Below are 17254 nucleotides of genomic sequence, written 5' to 3'. Positions count from 1 at the left end.
TCCAGGGAAGAGCTATCTATTAGCTGTCACAGCAACGTTTTCCCGGCATTGACTAAGCGCGTTTGTAACACAAAGAATGCCAAGCACTGGTAAGATGAAAAATTATATCATATTTTTTCCTGAAATAAGGATAATCATATTTCAATACCCTTGCCCTTTCTTAACCAACTAAAGCATACTAGAGAAAGAGGAAAATACATTGTACTCATTTTTGTAATTTCTGTTACATTAGCTGCACTTGTTGGGAGGAGAGGGAGAAAAAAAAGGAGAGAGGGAGAGAGGGGAAAGAGAGAGAGAGAGAGAGAGAGAGAGAGAGAGAGAATAAGAACCCCTTCAAGGGATGTACTAAAATATTTCAGACTACAGGATCTGACAAGTGAAGCACATCTTCCTGATTATATTTTTCCCTCAGAAGTGTTGCCATAGTGTAAGGACAGCATTCATAAAAGAAACAATTTGCTATACTCAGGGATGAAAGATTGTAAAAGAATGAGCTGGGGTCCCTCACATTATTTGTCCCCACCCCCCCCCAAAGACAAGCATTTCTTCCCGCAAAGCAGTTACGCAGTGGGTCTAAAGTACGGCCAACCTCACCTTCTGTAAAAACTAAAATCTTAAAGTTATCAATCCATTGAGCAGTGTCCTGGCAGGAATTCTCCAGATGCTGTCTCAGAGGGTCTGTGTACACTTCTGCTCTGATTGCATGAACTCCTGGACACCCAGGAGTTTGGCATTAAAACTCAAACACACCCATTCTGCACACTTTCCTTCAAAACAAATAATCAATGATTTGGAACCAAGGGAGGCTAAGTTCACGTTTCTGTGTGAGAAGATGCATGATATTCTTCTAAGTGGTCAGGGCAGCAGTTATCTGCAGAGTTCTGTACGTAATAAAAATATGCTGATCTAGAATCTAGACCTCTACTTATTTGGAAACCTATTTTAGGAAATTACATTTCACCCCCTAATAAAGGGGGTGAGGCACTTAAATAAATGGAGTTCACATAGGAAAAAGAGATACCTAAAAAGAGCCCCTTGGGTTTAGAGTGACTATCTAATAATCTCCTCCGTAACAATTGAAGGGCATCTGTTGTCACTTGCGTCTTCCTTACACAGGGAGTCACTCGACAGCCAATGGTCTATGTTTACTTTTCTATCACACTCTGGACAGATTTGAACATTCTCGGATAGCATAATGTATCTGCACATATATGGGGAATATTAATTATGCATAATCTTTAGACTGCAAGTCTTCATATTCAGTGCACACAAAGCCTTATGATGTTTTTAACAGTTATGTGCAGTAACCCACTGATAGAGCATTAAATAGGCAATTTTCAAATATAAGGATCAAAGCAGCAAACACAAGAACAGATCTGTCAACTCCAAAAACAGGAAAGAAAATGGTAGATTAAAAATGTTCCCTGAATTGTCAAGATATAGAATATTGAAGACTATAAGCAACTCAGTTTCTTTGCTCCTTTGCCAAAGTGATGGACGGCTCCATCCACCTGCATTCTCAGCCGCCCTTTCTTGGTGAAGCACACGACAGCCAGACCGTGAGACAGACTTGACTTCTTTAAACCATCCTGCGATTTCAGAAGCTAGCTGACAGCAAGGAGCCATATAAGTATATAGAAGTGACTTTATCACTATTTGAGCTTTTTTTAATTTCTAGGTTTATGAAATAAAATATGACATCTGAACAAAGCATTTAAGGGGGAAGATAGTGAACAATTAAAGCTCACACAAACACACACACACACACACACACACACACACACACACACGCGCGCGCACACACACGCGCACAAACACACACACAACTGACCACAGGTTGCAGACGGGATGGCCGGTAGTCGCAGTTTTTAAAACCCCACACTGTCCTTGAAACCGAGGCCGCACACAGTTCCATTAGATACACATCCAGTGTTCTTGATCTATTATTTACAAAGGAAAACCCTTCACTGCTTAAGTGCCCCCTTCTACTCCAGCCTTCCATTTCAACAGGCATCAAACGACTTCACGGGGGGACACACAAGACAACAACTTGTGTTCATCCCAGCGTTCTGGGCAAGTCAAAATTCTACTTGGATGGAGAAAAATGGAGACTAACCCGACCGGAGATGTGGCTAACTGACAAACGAGATTGTCAGTTTTTTAAGAAGCCACACAAGGGGCTTTGTTGTCTTGTTTTGCTTTTTAATCCCCTGTAAGGGAAAATTCCTGTTTGCGATAAATGGGAGAGATTTTTTTAAAAAAGAAAAGAAAAGAAAAAAAAAAAAAAGAAGAAGAAGAAGTAAAGAAAAAAACCTCCAGGATGAGAAAAGGAATGTTTTCGAAATGTACATTTGATATGGAATTCTTTAATTATGGAGTCTGCTCCTTAAGTCAAACTGCATCCGATCTAATTAGTAAGCTTAGATCTCACCTTCGTACTGAACTTTAAACTCGCTGAAGCCAATTAAGAACTATTTAAATGAATATTAAAAGGATTCCTGTGATCATTTCTGACATGAGAGAAAACATGCTTTTCGGGGGGAAAAAAGGGGGTTTACACAGCATGCCTGCATCTCACAAAATATTTGAATTGAGCCTTGTATTTAATCCATGCCTCCCATTCTGAAACTCTGCCATCCAGTGCATTTCCTAAGCTCCTTCACGGCCAGGACCCTTCTTTGGTCCCATCTGTCTTGAGCTCCGCTTTAAGCGCACTCAGAGCGATCTGTTTTCAGTAACTTATTAAGAGGTACTGCATGGCACCCACCCTCTGCCTCCATTTGTATAAACCACTGGTTTAAGCACATGCAGTTTCATATCCATGGAAGCCGGAATTAAAAGGGAAAATCTTAGCAATTTCCTTTTTGATAAGGCGAAGCAAACCGAGATCAGGTAAATGCATATTCTTTCTAAGTCCATGTCTCAAAATAGGTCTTGGTTTGTTTGGTTTTTTTTTGTTTGTTTGTTTGCTTGTTTTTCTTTTTTTCTTTTAATAACTTATTGTTTGCTTATGAAATCAAGTGTTCCCATGAAATGCTGTTACAATTAACACCACTAAATGTGTGAGGTCACACTCAGGAAATTGTCACAGTCTAATCATACCAATGAGTCACTTAACTCATGTTTACTAATTCAATTTATCTTCATTTCGAGCTGTGTGGACTGATCGACTGCCGTCATTAGAAATAACAAAACTCAACGCTGGAGAAAGACACAGACCTACTCATGCTGTGGCTTCTCCAAAGACCACACACTGCTGCCTACACTGGGAGTGCTTGCAAGTGAGGGACTGACTCCCTGGCAAGAAGGACCAACAAGTCAAGGCTTTGGAAGCAAAAGAGTTCAGCTGTAATCACTGAAGTGGACAGACCAGGAGGGACAAAAGAAATGTCTCTATAGAAATCACAACACTAAGGGCTAGTCCAAGCAGGGCATTCTATCAAAGTCGCCAGAAACATATTGGAAAATATAAAACAAAATGTATGTTCTCCAAATGTGCAGCTCATTGTTAAGCATTACTGATAAAGAGATGATAGATAGATAAGTAGATAGGTAGGTAGATTGATAGATAGATAGATAGATAGATAGATAGATAGATAGATAGATAGATAGATTAAATGGATAGGTGATAGAAGGATGGATGGATTAGATGGATAGATGGATAAATGGATGGATAGATGAACAGATAGGTAAATTGATAGATACATAAAATGGATAGATAGATTGGATAGATGGATAGATAGATGGGTAAATGGATAGATAGATGACAAATGGATAGATAGATGGATGGGTAGGTGATAGATGATAGATTGATAGGTGATAGCAATCTCAGAACAAACATATTAACTAACCAAGAAAGCTTAGCAAGTCACATTGACAATAAATAAGATGTTAGCAGCAGTGATTCCTGACTGTTCATCTGGAGTTCCTTTGCAAAACTCACAGGATTAGAGATGGCATTATCAAGACTTTAACAACCACCAGGCTGTATTTGACCTGTTACAACTAATAGTCAAACGAAAACCACATGATGGACGTTGAAAAGTTGAACCACCCTTGGAAACTTTAAAGGGCTGGCTGTGCATCCGATTTTTAAAAGGACCATTTTTTTTTTATGTCTGTGTCTGACTTGAGGATTTAACTACCTTTCAGACTTCATTTTTTTTTTTAAAAAAAATGTGGTCAGCTAACAGAAATCTTTGGTTTATAGTGTCCACAATATCATAGATCTCTAATAACAAAATTTATTTATTTTTTTAAATGTTGGTGGGAAAGAAGAAGAACCACAAATTTTTCTGAGACTAGGAGACGTGTGAGCAAAAACCAATAAGAACAAATGATTAGAACTTCTCACAATGATTAATGCTGTCACCTCGCAGAATCCCCTTAGACAGACCCCAGCTACCGGCAGTGTGCCCAGCACAGGTGACTATTACTAGGCAGTAATGCACCCACTTTGTAGGATTCAAGCCTTCATAGCCACTGACCACTCAGTGAAGTATAGAGTAGGTAAAACTTCAATGACACCAGGCTGCTTTGGTGAATAGAAATTATGCTAATGGGGATTTCTGCACAAATTTGCTTGATAAGAATCATTTTTGTATATAAGGGTAGATGCTTAAAAATCTTCATGGCCAGGGTTTGGGGTCAGGGTTTGATTACTGAACCAAAAGACTCCTATCACTCATGGGACCTCCAGTTAAGCACTATCATAGCAATATAACAAAAGTCAGAGACTGGGCCTTTTAGTTAAGTATAACTTATTGGAGGAAGCAAGAGTCAGAACAAACCAATTATTTGGAGGGGGAGAGCCACTTGGAACACCAGCAATGACAGAAATCCACCTGCAATGCTTTATTAAAACAGAAAGGCTTCATCATCACCATCTTCTTTTTTTTTTTTTTTTAAATATGAAGGAGGACCTAAATATGTGGTCCCTGACTGAATTCACTGAATCCCTCAATTGCATCAGATGCTGAAAATATTACCACTACTCGTCCCTGTGGAGAGACCACACATCGCCATCCCAGAGGCCAAGAGACGGTGGTAAGACAAGGTGCCATCCTGAAAGTCCCCAGTTTTCATTAAGGGATAAATGATGTTTTTGTGGACTTTGAACTTTTGTGTGTCATATGAAGTTTACGAAGGCTGCCAGAGAGAGTCCCCCAAATCTAGGATGCTGCTTTGTATTCTACTTAAGTAATCATGGGGACGGGTTCATAGCCCATGTGAGGTTTGAGACACTGGGAGTGAGTGCACATGCCTAAGCCCAAGCTGCCTCAGGGGATTCTCAAGGCTGAAGGAATGGGACTTTAAGAAGGCAGGTCCTTCTGAGCCTGGCCAATCACCAGTTAGAGAGGGATGTCTCCCTAGCCCCCAAATTAGTGCTGGGTAAGAAGCAAGAAGGCGATGTGTGTGTGCAAACACATGTGTGAGCTCGCCCGCTGTACAGTGTCAGAGCAGACTTAACAGATGTGACAGCCTCAGCCTCTTTCCTAAGCTCCTTGTAAACACACCCAGAGGGTAACACACAATGGGCATATCCAGTGAATAATAAAGTAAAATTAAATTATGACATGCCTCCACCATAGCAACAACGCCCATTGGCTCTCACGGGGAAAGCCCTGCCAAGGTTCCTGCCACAGCGTGGAGACGGGAATGCGCGCACATTAGCCCCAGATGGAGAGCATGTGGCAACTGCCTGCCTGGAGCAGACTGGGAGACTGGTTTTGAATGCAAGCAAGCATCTTGGAACAGTCTGGACTGCGGGTTGTTTTGTCAAAACCGTCTTGTTTTTGTCTAGCACATCTCTCTTCAAGGAAGCTTAGGAGAGACCTGCTTCTCATACCCAAAGACGGCCACACATGACAGCAGCCCCATGGTACAGACAGAAAACAAACAAGCTCAGAGAACATGGAAGAACTGATCTAATGATGGCTGGTCAGTAGTTTTAGCAAATGAATGAAGAAGAGGAGGGGAGGGAAGAGAGAAAAAGGACAAAGAGGAAAAAGATAGGGAGGGAGAGGAAGAAGAGCGGAAACAGGAGGAAGAAAGGAAGAAAACACCATCGAGCCTGCCTCAGACCTCTCAGGCTCCCTCTTGCACCCTTCCCTTAAGGATGTCCGGTTTGTTCACCCAGCCAGACTTCCCACACTAATGCTAAGGCAATAAATGAACTGAGTTCCTGCCCTCAGTGGGCTCAGGACCTTGAAAGTCAGCATCAGCACATAGCCAACTAACCCCAAAGCTCAGCTTCCCTGGAAACACAAATGAAAATCTGCCTTACCTCTACACTGGAGGATGTAACACAAGCTTTAAATCGTATTTAAAAAAAAAAATCTAAGTGCTATGCTATGCTGTCAAGTTATCTATCATGAGGTGCTATGGAGATTAGAGTGCAGGAGCTCTGTGTCAGTAATTACACTCCATTTCTTTTCAGAGTCTATCCTAACTCAGAGAGCTCTTGGCTTTTTTTCCCTCCTGTAGCCCACTCACTTGGCAAGATTAGTCTGCAACTGGGACACACACACACACAAAATATTATCATCACTTGGGTAGTATGTATAAATATCAATATTGATTTGGATTTTGTCTCTTTAAAAAATTTATTTTGGATTATTTAAATATTTATGTGAAGAAGTATTCTGTGAGTGCATCTGGTACCTGAAGAGGTCACAAGAGAGCATCAGATCCTTGTACTTGGGGGTCCTGAGGAGCCTTGGGCGGGCGCTGGGTCCTCTGTAAGTGCAGCGTTGCTTTTAACCACTGAGCCATCTGCCCAGCCCTCCCTGGAAGTTATCTCTTTGACTCAATGCTTAGCTTAGCCCATGTTACGCTTGCACATTTGCTTCTAGGTTTTATAAATGACGAGGTAAATGCCTGGCATGGATACACAACATTTTTAGCTGTTTTCCCAAGTATAAATTAGGTAAAATATACAGATGCTTAGGGGTCAAGAGCCAGCAATCAGACTCCACTTTGCCTTCACTATAATTTTGAGGCAGCCAAGCTTGTCAGAAAAAGCACTTTTGCAACCAATGAGGTATGTAAGTTTAAAACATGCTTACTGCTGTGCCAAGTATAAATATACAGAACTAGTTAGGCACTGGTTAAATGCTAAAAAAGAAAAAAAAGCAAGAATTTATACCTAAAAACACCACTACTGGAATATTGGGGAGGGGAGATCCTAAAAGAGGAAAAGGAAGAGTGGGAGGCACTGGAGGTGGGGGAGGGCGCAGTAATGACTTCTGGGTAGACAATATCTTAGCATTGAGATTGCAAATTCTTTAAATACAGCTCCTAAAACCCACTTCTTTTAAAAAAAAAAAAAAACAATTATTCAGACAGTGACGGGTTCACGAAAAAGGCTTGAGAACCTAGAAGGACAACTGAGAGGCCACTGTCATTTGAAGAGACACCAGGCTTTTCCAAAGACAACCCTATAGAGAGCCATAAGAAATAAGAATTGATTTTTCTAAGAGATGGGCTTCTTAAAGCCAGGGGAAGAATCCAAGAATTACTGTGCTTGTTAAGCAAATGTGTTTAACGTTTCCTGACATGTCTCCATTGGTTTTAACAACTGGCCCTTCTAAGCTTACAGCACAGCCACTTTCTATGACGGTTTATCAGCATCGTCAAGAAAGAGCCATTTTTGAAAAAAGACTTCTTTGGATTACCCATTCCATCAGAACCATGGTTTAGGTAGAACGTTAAGATCATTCAAGTGAATCGCATAAAACGACGCCAAGTTCAAAACCAGTGTGTGACACGGCATTATGCTCTTACTTGGGAGCTGGCTGAGAGTTTCAGCTGCGAGGAAACTGGACATATGATGACCTTTGTGTATGCATGTAGTCTGAATCTTGAATCACTTCTGGGATGTGAACCCCCTCTACTGTTCCTAATTTAAAGAAGGCAAAATTGAGGTTGCCAACAATAATACCCCCAAGACTCTAAGCTAACACAGTAAGTGAAGACTCCGAGTTTGAACTCAAGCACTTCCTAGCTGCTCTTCCTAACCGTGTGTCTACATTCCTGTCAGTCAACACCACGTGGCAGAGGGCTGCGGTGCAAAAATGCCTGCGTGGCCATTCTAAAGCTAGGAGCTTCTATTGAATGCACTGTGTTAAGTGATCTGGGCACACGTGTAAACTTTTGGCAGGGATCATAGCAGGTCCTTTACTAACTAAGGGGACAGTTGGCAGGTATGGTACTGCAATTAATACAGATAAACCATCAATAGCCTATCCGCCTTTTGATTTTTAAATAAACAAAGGCTGAATGCTGTAATTAAGATCAGAAGTCCTCTGAAGGCCATATGGCCAAAGGGAAGCCGAATGTAAAGCCACCAGCAGGAATCAGGGAGTTTTGCGACTCCTAAGGAGGAAGCAGGGATTTTTTAACAAATGTTTTCTCCCCTGGGACCTGGAGGACAAGTGACCTCCCTGCAGAAATGAGGTCTGGGGATCAAGACAGAGAAAAAAGGAACAATCTAGGTAAGAGCAGGAAAGGACCTGGTAAACTGATGTTTGTAGGAAATACCACATGCATCCTGCAGGGGGCACACTGTGGCGTGTCCAGCCTAAGAGGACCTTGCCTGGCTTTTCTGAGGCCTGGTGCTTAGGGGACAATTCAACCCTGCAAATGCTGTGCTGTCGGCACAGTGGCTGGGCACACTGATGCCCGGGGGTCCCCAGAGTCTACCCCGTAATGCTTGGGAAACAATGACATCTCTATACCCACAATGGTCTCAGTGTGGGCCCCTCCTCCCACAATGGCCCCTTTCAATCCCCCACCATGAGCAATTGCCCCAAGTTTAACAGCCTGTGTTAGGGGGGCACCGGGCACAAAAGGAGGTGTTTCCAGGTTCAGTGAACATTTTACATCCATTCATCAGGGAAAAGACAAAAGCGACTCCCCACTTCACCTCAGGCAGGGCATCTACCCTACCAAAGAGCAACCTTTGTGTGATGGGGTGTGTGTGTGTGTGTGTGTGTGTGTGTGTGTGTGTGTGTATGTGTGTCAGGGAATGCACTGTTTAAGGATGGTTGTGCAAACATGCTTTCAGATTATTTTTGTCTCCAACTAAAGGCATCTACATAAAAATGGGGTCCTTTTGTCACATAGGAAGGACCAAGCTGGACCTTGCAGAGGGGTAGGGGAGGAGGAAGGAGCAAAAGGCGTAAAAGCGTCCAAATAAAGATGGAAAAGGCTAGAGACGGGGCTCTAAATTACACTCTGGAATCTTTATTAGGAAAGTGGGCCATGTTTTTCTTTACTTTACATTTTTATTGGGGTTCACTGCGACTTTTACTACAGAATCTAGTGTTGGCTTTGTATACTGGCTTTAATTACTTGAGTACCCTGCCAGCCACTCTTGACCAACACAGGCTGCTATGGGAAGCTTTCTCAGGACCCAAGCCTGTCTCTCCTCATTGCAAGAGGAATCTGTTGGTGTCTTGACTCCACCAGTCAACAGTCAGTATTGCACTAGTTTATGAATGAGGCCTCAACTTAGCTGGTTACTTGAGTTACTTTGGGGAGCATACAAAGTGCTAATATTTGAAATAGCCTAAGTCATCCTTCCCTCTCAGTGCGACACCCACCCACCCCTTTACCCTGCCAAGCTGGATTAGTCATACTAAACATAGTCTGCTCCCAACCAACTCTTCAAGCTTTGGCAAGCAGGGCCCAGCTGACATTCCCGGCTCAGTTTAACATTACATAATGAGGACTTCTCTCTCCTCGTGGGCCACAAGTCAAAACAAACTTGCTGAACTCAACCCAGGGCATCAGCCTGCTTCCTGGTTACAAGACACGGGACTCTTAAGAGCAGAGTAGAGCTGTAAAAATCACCAGTGAACTCCAACGTGGTCAACAGCCTCACAGCCAACTTGGTGATCTCTCTCCTACTTCCTCTCCCTGATGCTGGGGGTGAAAACTGTTTCCAAAGAGTCCTTTTTCACATCTCTTGAGATGTTAAACAAATCCCAGAAAGCATCGCCCTAAAAGAATTCCCAAACACCAGACCTCGGGGAAAGACAGAAGCAAGAACAAACTAATGTCCACTTCGTATAAATGGTAAGGGTGTGGTTTCTGTAGCCTGAAGCTCACAGCAATGCTCCTGCTTCAGCCTCCTCCTGAGTGCTGGCCTTACTGGCATGAGGCATCTTTTCTGCTGTGGGATGCTATGTGACCTGGTAACGAAGCCTGAGAGTCCTACAGCCCATTTGCTCTATCTGGGTCTCAGTTTTCAAAGTTTAGAAATAGGCTGACAGAGTAGGGTCCCGTTGTGAGTTACCACTTAGCAAGCTCCAGATTCGGTAGCAGACCTTCTTTAACCTACCGACTACAAGTTAAAATTACTCTGGCTATGGTTATCCACTTAAAAGCCTGTGCTTTTAGGTCACTGGCCCATTCCCTTGTCTTGAGTTATTTATCATCTTTTCCTAGGAGTCCAGGCCCAACAAATCACAAACCAAACCTGTTGGGTAACATTCAATTTAGTACTATCTCTCTGCTATCTGTTTATGCACACGGCAGGCCCCGATCGTCTCCCCGAAGCATCTTTTCTCTTTTAATCCTGGAGACAACATTTTTTTTTAAGTGACTGAGAATACTTATTACAAAACCGATGACTAAGGCCTCATAGATAGCCCTCTCTGATGTGATTGGATCCTTGTGACATCACCTCCAATCCCCTGCTTTCTAAGAGGGTATGAGGCCAGAATGCTCTGCCTACCGCCTCATAGGTCTGCTTCTGATAGGCAGGTATGCGCCTGGATCAGTGTGGGCTAAGAGGGGAGGAACAAAGATTTGGTGTTAAAGAGGCAAGAGTAGACATGGAATCAGAAACCACTAGATTGGGAAGTTGGTTCAGGAAGACTGGGGCCAAAAGAACCATGGTTGCTGCAGAAGTGTAGATTTGGAGAGGCAGAGAAATGGGCCTTGTGGTAACCAGACTCTGTTCAGAACCATTGTCCTGATAATTCCCAAAACCTGAAGGGGAGCTTGCTCGCTCACTTCAATGCAGCTTTGTCTGGCAGCTTCACCACCAAAACTACTCACACTGAGCCAGTTCACACTGAACCCATTCACATGGGGGTCAGGGGGGGAGGAAGTCTGACTACCACAGAGCTCAGAATCCTAGAAGCTGATAGGGGTGTTCCTTCTGGCAATTACCCCAGAGAGGAGCAGCCTCAGAGCAACGAGGAACTGAGCTCAGTCCAAGACTTCCAGCTAGAATCCCTTCTGCTCACGTCCCTTCTCTTCAGGATAGAATCGTACCCATGACTGGAGTGCTAAATGACATCCCAGGAACTGGAGTCTTCCCTGGGGCTGCAATCCCTGTCACACACATCCCTCTGTCATGTGGATTTTTTTTTTTTATAATTTACAGATTCACACCCACACTTGTGAGGAGGTCCAGGCTAGACATGCAGGATTTAAAGAGCCACTGGTACCTTGTGTACCCATGAGCCCTATGCCTTCTTATGTATCTAAGTCCTCATCTACCAAGCTCCAACAGTACTGTTCCATGTGCCTAAGAATCTGATGAGGGAACCAGGCCCCAGCCAGCCAGAAGGGTAGAATAGAGTCGTCCAAGCTTTCAAATCATGTAGGTGAATCCCCAATCTCTGGGGCAGTCAGGAAAAAAATCTTGGTGTTAGAAACTCCAAACTAAGTTTTATAGGCACCCTGGCATATGTATTTGTAAGCCGTCTGTAAGACCATCAGGGCACTGTGTTCTTTGACCTACAATTGTAGAGTCACTCTGCAACACCATGAGGAAAAATCACCCCTGTAGGGGAAAAATAATTTCTTATATAGTGACCTGAAAGGAAACAGTAAGAAATGATAGACTTGTAGATGCAATGAGTGTTGCCTAAGACTCCCCCAACCCCATCCCACCTCTGCCCACCTACCCCACTCACCCTGCCCCTGCCCCTGTCTCTTGATACCCTCCCTAGTATCCAGATGAAAAGAATTAAGTTCAGGCATTGCTCCACAAAGGGATCTTGGCCTATGGAGATGAGAAGAAGAGCATCAAAAAATTTGCTTGCCAACAAAGCGTAAACTTAAACAAGTCAGGATGGCACGATGAGGCTACCCCACCGGAGTCATCACAGACTGGAATCAAACCAATGTGGCTCAGGGTGCCCTGGGGAGCCCAGTGTCCTCCAGACGGATGTTCCTCCATCTCTCAGGAGGATGAGGAAGTCAAGAGTCATCCCCCTGCCCATGTGACTACATAGAGGGACTGGGGAGGTGTGGGCAGGGGGCGTTCATCAGATAACACATGTGGCTGGCCAGAATGATTCAACTCAGACTCTAGCCATTCCCATGGGTAAGTGGAGCCATGGATGTGCACTGAGTTGGTCAAAAGCACAGCCCTAAGGAATCCAGAGCACAGAGGTTTGGCTTGCTGCGGCCTCAGTGATTTGGTCCATACAATGGGACACGTTGAGGCAGGGCCAAGAGCAGCCCCTCCTCTTCCCTCTCCTCATGGCCACCACCAGGAGGACTGGAACACAGCCCTATAAGGACCACACACTGTGCAGTATGGGCTATGAGCTCTGAATGCTCACGCCCACACAGAACACATACCATTAATCAGTACAGAAAATATGGCCTTCCTCCCAGTCATCTTGGGCACCAGACTCCCTTCCTATGAGCAACCATCTTCATCTTGAACCAGGCAAAAAAAGGAGTTAGAGACTGAGAACCTCCCCTCCCCTCCCCCTCCCTGACATTCACATGTCCAAAGCTCCCTCCAAAATACTTTCAGCCTTAAGCCCCATTTTAATCATTCCACCAAGAAGACTTCTTCTTCTTCTTCCCCCTTTCTCTCTTAACTTGTGGGAGCCAAGCAATTTTTTACTGTGGGTGGTAACAAGAGTTGAACTGTTTCTAATTATTTAAAAAACAAAACCATACACACAAAACAAAACAAAACTCTCTGCTGCCAATTGCTGAGAGACTCAGAAGCCACAACTTCCGGCACAGGGACCGCTCTCCCAACCTCCTGTCCCAATGGGCCTAGGCCAGAATGTCTGGAGAGCATGTGTGGCTCTTCTTCTATAGCTCAACTCGATACATGTCACAGGGCAGAAGGGGCCGGCAATGGGGAGGTGGGCACCCTGCCTTGGAAAACATCTGAAGCCCCTGGCTTTGACTCCCCGGGTCCCAACGATTACTTTCAATAGAACTGGAGACAAATCATTAAAATAAAATAAAATAAAATAAAATAATAAAAGCCATGTTAGTGTTCTCTTTGTGAAAAATAAATAGTTGCTTCTGACTGGGAGGATCAAATGAGAATTATACAGAAAGGGTCTATGGGTGACTGTTTGGGGATTTTGAAGAGGTGGGGCCTTGTTCGATGCTGGCTCTGATCTCTTCATGTTCAAGTGACCCTTCCACCTAAGCCTCCAAGTCACTGGGGCTAACGTTGCAGGCCATCCACCTCAAGATGCCAGATGTCCACATAGAATAGGGAGTGTAATTATCAAGCCCTCTCACTGCCCACAAGGAACAGGGTTCAGTGAAAAGATACAGACGTTGGCCTGTGTCTACATCCATCACCTATTTGCTCTGCTCTTTTGACAAATAAAGGCAGGGACAGGAATTTTCCAGATTCACAGATAAAAAGACTTAGGGTTCACTGGGCTCTGTCAGGTACAGCTGGTCACTCTGCCAACCTCTGGCCAGGTCAAGGTTAACTCAAAGTGGTGACCTGTGCTCTCAGTTACCCATAAAATAGATGCTGCCAGACACAGGCAGGAACTGATACCCCATGCTCTCGTATTAAGGGTAACCCGTGCCCTTTTGCAAAGGGCCTGCATGAATTATAACCCAACTGGAGCAGGCGAGGCAGCGTGCAGCTGCATTCCCAATCTTTGAGAGCTGAGGCAGGGGGATCTTAAATCTGATGCCAACCTGGCTTACATAACTTGTGTAAAACTTTGTGCTTTTATTATTAAATTCAAGCAACATATGGTTGCTTTTTATGAAAAGAAAATCCACTGAGAAAATATCCAACTGAAAGAGTCAAAGGTAAGGAAGGGCTTTTTTTTTTTTTTTTTTTTTACCTCCTCTGTGGCTGACCTGGAGTTGGGATTATGACTCTGTGGTCCTGTTCCACGCACACCCCAAAAAATCCAGTATGATCCTCCATGGATCAACTTCCGCTTGTTACTCCAGTTGTCAATCATACCCAGCGGCTTCAAGTGCAGCCAGCCATTTTTGTTAATGGAATCCGAAACCCATCACCTTTCAGCTGGGAGGGTGAGAGGATCCTTTAGTGTTTTTCTAAAGCAAATATTTAGTGCTTTTATCTTTTCCTGCCCTAACATGTAATCTGTCACCCAAATGGGGGAGGAGGGGCCCCTCATGTGTGTGTTTATGGAAATAACATCACATTCCCAAACCCCCGATGTCAGTCAGACAGACAGCAAAACAAATGGCACAGCTGATCTCGCTCTGATTGCTTGCCAGACAGGTGACAACCAAGGCGGGATAGAGTGCCACACCTGGTTTCTTAAAGTGCCCACATCAACCCAGTCAGGAGCTAAAGGTGTGCCTCTGGGCTGATGGATTTGTCCCTCGCTAGCACCCATGTTTTTGTTTGTTTTGAGAATTTTGTTTTTAAATGCTGTTCATTCTGCCATCTCAAAGGCCTTCTTCCCTAAAAGACCTGCACCTTGGCTGTGCTCCTCAGCACCCACTCTTCTCTTTGGCTAGAACTCATGGATGTTTTGAGCCCACTACCCTCTCCAAGACACCACAAGCCGGGATGAGGGAAGCTGACTGGCTTGTATAGACTATGAATGGCTCCTGTGCCTTTCCCTGCTTCTAAAGAGGGGGTTAGAGGTAGAAGGGCTACAACTTGGATGCTTTCTTTCCCCTCCTCTCCAATCTCTGCTTCCTGCCTGGGTCACTGCACATACCTCTCCGTTGGTTGCAGTGGCGGCTCTCCAAGTAATTACGAAGACAGGAATTAGATTGCACAAGCGTTTACATGTGTGCGGCTGCTGTTACCTTCCCCAGCCAAATGCATCATCTTCAGTTCACTCGAGTGTGACACCCTGAGCCGAGGCCTTTTCAGGTCACCTCTCCTCACATCCCAAGAGGAAGACAGGCACACCAATGCGCTCCTCCCCACCTTCCACTTCTCCTACCCTCTGCACGGCTGGAGGAGCAACAGCTAAGCTTCCTCAGACATGCATCGGCTTGCTGGGGATCCTGGGTGGGGACACCGTTCTGCTTTCATCTAGCTAATGGGACAAGGGAGATCGCCCGAGAGAACCAGGCTTAGGTCAACAAATCTACAGATCGTGCTCCATCTTCACTTAAGATGCCATGCCCACATTTTGGCATCTACAACATGGCCAAAATAACAGATAATTCAGCCCAGGATGCTCCAAAGATTGTCTCACTTCCCCCCCCCACCCCATCCCGTGCCTCTGTGGGTGGTTCCAGCATGCCATCCTCACTACCGCCTTAGCTTGAGTTCTCCTACGTCCATAAGGTGGTCCGAAGCACTCTGCAGTGCAGGAAAGAACATTGCATAATGAAAAGCAGTAAAGGCCAGGGAAGATGCACCAGTGTCCAAGTTGCCAACCGACAAAGCGGGGATGGGGGTCGTGGGGGGGGTTCCCTCCTCTGTGTCCAAGAAGGCCTAGAGATGGGGCAGAGTGGAAACTGACACCCACAGCTAAGAATGAGTTTCTGAACAGGGCCCAGCCCACACGGAATCAACACTCCTTCCAAATAAAAGCATGGGTGGGGGAAGGCTGTGCAGACAAAGCCCTGCAAGCATTAACACCTGAGTGTGATCCCCAGAATCCAATGGCCAGCTGGCCAGCCTTCCCCAGGAGTCCCAGGTTAGTAAGGGAGCAAGTCTTTTAAAAGAAGAAAATGGAAGGAGAGGGGAAGTTACCTGAACCTGATTCACCAGGATTCTTGTCCTGTGAACTCCACATGCACGAGAATACGTGTACATACACAGATACACAGATACACACACATACACACACACACACACACACACACAGAGGGAACATCTTTTTTTTTTGGTTTTTTTTTTTTTTCCGAGACAGGGTTTTCTCTGTGTAGCCCTGGCTGTCCTGGAACTCACTTTGTAAACCAGGCTAGCCTCGAACTCAGAAATCCACCTGCCTCTGCCTCCCGAGTGCTGGGATTAAAGGCGTGCGGCACCACGCCCGGCTCAGAGGGAACATCTTAAAGACAATACCCACATACCCTGTGTCTATATAAGGTTGTCTAATAAGAATAAGAAGACACAGTCTGTGTTCTGGTCATGAGCTGGGGAAAATAATAGGAACTTATAAGAAAACTCACAGAGGTAGGCCAAAATAAGTAAACGAAACTCACTTTTATTGTAGTTTTATATAAATATGTATAATGATTTGCTAATCCCACGTCTCCAAAGAAACTTGGTCTTACACCTTTAAATCAAGTGTGCAAAGTGAATAGGGACGGGAGGAGACCGTTCCTGGAGGCCCAATCAGGGCAGAGCACAGAGAGGAAGTCCAGGGCAACCAGGCTTGAGGACATTTTGCTGTCCTAAAAGGGCAGGGCCAAAGTGGGGAGGGGGTGTCCCATTCTTCTTGTGTGCAAACAAAACATATATCATAAAGGCCACAAGCCTTTCCCCAGACACCACATCCCTGCCTAGCAGAAGGACGGACAGAAGTGGCTCATCTTTCCTTTAAGGCCTCCAGATGTTTCTGAAATCACCCTCCCAAAGGACACCCACCTTTCCCAGGGGTTGGCAGGAAAGTGACGTGGAGAAACAACCGTGTCCTGGAGACAGTCACACAACTACAGGTGATTACAATTTTATTCTACGTTCTAGTCAAGGGCTTGTTTCTCTGGGACAAGGAGACTTCTCAACACACACACACACACACACACACCCTAAACACAGGCCTTCCAGGATCCCAGTGGGTAGAACAAAGAATGAAAAGACAGTGGTTGGATGGATGCCTCCAGGGCCCACCTGCCCCAACCCTGTGGAGCAAGTTTACCACCAAGTCATCTCCTACCAAACCTGGTTCTGTAAGCACCAAGACTCTAGCACCAAGGACAGGGTTTCCATGTGGGACCCACACAGCTTGTTTGTCTGAATGACCAGCACAGTGAGTGAGTGGACTAGGCCTGCGAGTATCTCTTGGTCACCCCAAGTTCTTGCTTTTCTTGGGTCTCATTTTACTTTCTCCAATATCTTCAT

The 17254-nt window shown here is 44.8% G+C and overlaps 1 protein-coding gene across 30 annotated transcripts in view; it reads right to left on the bottom strand.

The window, feature by feature from the left end:
* Window positions 1-17254, bottom strand: part of Tcf7l2 (transcription factor 7 like 2) — a 196260-nt gene that overhangs the window by 47181 nt on the left and 131825 nt on the right. The window lies entirely within an intron of this gene.

This window comes from Mus caroli, chromosome 19 (genome assembly GCF_900094665.2).
Source record: "Mus caroli chromosome 19, CAROLI_EIJ_v1.1, whole genome shotgun sequence".
Lineage (NCBI taxonomy): Eukaryota > Metazoa > Chordata > Mammalia > Rodentia > Muridae > Mus > Mus caroli.
This window is presented reverse-complemented; position numbering and strand designations above follow the sequence as displayed.